The sequence below is a fragment of the Eulemur rufifrons genome, unplaced genomic scaffold, assembly GCF_041146395.1.
Source record: "Eulemur rufifrons isolate Redbay unplaced genomic scaffold, OSU_ERuf_1 scaffold_97, whole genome shotgun sequence".
NCBI classification, from domain to species: Eukaryota; Metazoa; Chordata; class Mammalia; order Primates; family Lemuridae; genus Eulemur; species Eulemur rufifrons.
In genome coordinates this window covers 495,293-495,978 of record NW_027182879.1, presented here as the reverse complement: position 1 = coordinate 495,978, position 686 = coordinate 495,293, and positions in this window count along the sequence as shown.

Sequence of the window (686 nt, the reverse complement as noted above, 5' to 3'; positions counted from 1 at the left end):
TTGGGGTTAGAAGTAAGGGTTCCTGTCAGTGTTAGGGTTGTAGGCAGCGTTACGGTTAGGCTTAGCGGTTGAGAATTAGGGTTAGGGATTAGGTGTTACAGTTATGACTAGGAGATAGGGTTAGAATTATGGGATAGGGGATGTTCTCAGGGAATGGGTTATGCATTAACGTTACGATAAGAGGTTAAAGTTAGGCTCACGGTGAGGTTTACGTGTTAAGGGGAGAAATAGGAACAGGGTTAGGTGCCATGTTCAGGGTTAGGGTTATCTTTTAAAGGTACCATTTATGCTTAGCTCACGGGCCCTGTCGGCATTAAGCTGGGGGGAGGTTAGGGGGCTGGGATTGTCACTGGGAACCCACTGTATCGGACTCTGGGTATGGGCCCGTGGGTTTCATGCAGGACACAGTAGTAGAGCCTCCTTTCACACATAGCATGGGAGGATTGCAGGCTTTCTAAACTCTAAGAAACCAAGAAGTCTGAGAATTAGATTTAGGGTTAGGATTATGGTTAGGGTTCAGGATGAAGTGTAGTGTTATGGTGAGGGGATAGGGTTACAGATTAGGGTTACGGTTTAAGGTTACTGTTAGGTTTAACGGTTACAGTTCGTTTTAGGGTTGAGGTTTGCGGATAGGGTTAAGATGAGGGGTTAGGGTTTGGTACAGGGTTAGGGTTGTGTTAGGTTTA